This window comes from Humulus lupulus, chromosome 6 (assembly GCF_963169125.1).
Source record: "Humulus lupulus chromosome 6, drHumLupu1.1, whole genome shotgun sequence".
Lineage (NCBI taxonomy): Eukaryota > Viridiplantae > Streptophyta > Magnoliopsida > Rosales > Cannabaceae > Humulus > Humulus lupulus.
Window position 1 is genome coordinate 140,301,163 of NC_084798.1, and position 987 is coordinate 140,302,149.

The window sequence follows — 987 nt, forward strand, 5'->3', positions numbered from 1 at the left end:
TCTAATTCAAGCTTACATCTCATATCGAGTAGAAACTTGTTTGAATTAGGAATGTCCTCTTTGATTATATTCATTAAATGAATCATATAATTAATCTAGAACAAAGTGGTCAATTGATTTTAAGTATTAATTTCAAGACCTATTTGATAATTAATTTTATTAGATAGGAAAATGATATTCTAAATAATTAGAGCATTTATTGACTAGATATTTAAGGGTCTATTTAGTGTATATGCGGGATCAGTATCCCGAGCTGTTCAAGTAAATTTCGAGGACGAAATTCCTGTAAGGAGGGGATAGTTGTAACATGCCAAGTTTGCTAATTAGGCTTGGTGCCTTGATTAGCGTTCCACATGATTGTTTATGCATTTTTAAGTGTATTAAATATGCTTGTGGGCTCATTTCTTATTAGAAGGATATATTCGTAATTTTGACCCTCAAAAGATATATTTGTAATTATATGTGCTTTATGATTGAGACCACATTATTATGTAGATATATTTGTGATATTTGGCACAAGGTAATCCTAGCGAGCAATTTAGCAGAAAAGTCACAACGGGGTCAAATACTCGGCTTAGGGTGAGTTTAGGGGAATTTTGGTAATTTGGTAAATTACCGGGATTTATTGAGTAACGAGAATTAAATTGGTAATTATTTTGGTGTGTTGAAGTTAATTGGGAATTATGTTGTAATATGAAGATTAGTGGTAATCTTGGTAAAAGGACTAAAATGCCCTTGGTGTGGCCAAAGGGGCATTGGCTTGAGTGGGGGTAAATGGTTTATTGACCATTTGCATAGAAAAAAAAAACAATTAAGTCACAAACAGTTTACACACTTCACGTATCTCTCACTCTCTTTCTTTTTATTTCCTTCATTTGGGGGTATCCTCTCAAGGCTTGGATTACACATTTGGGATTTGGAGGTGAATTCTTGAAGATTGGGGGAATTCTTTAGGTAAGTTGAGATTGATTGGAGTTTCGAGAGCAG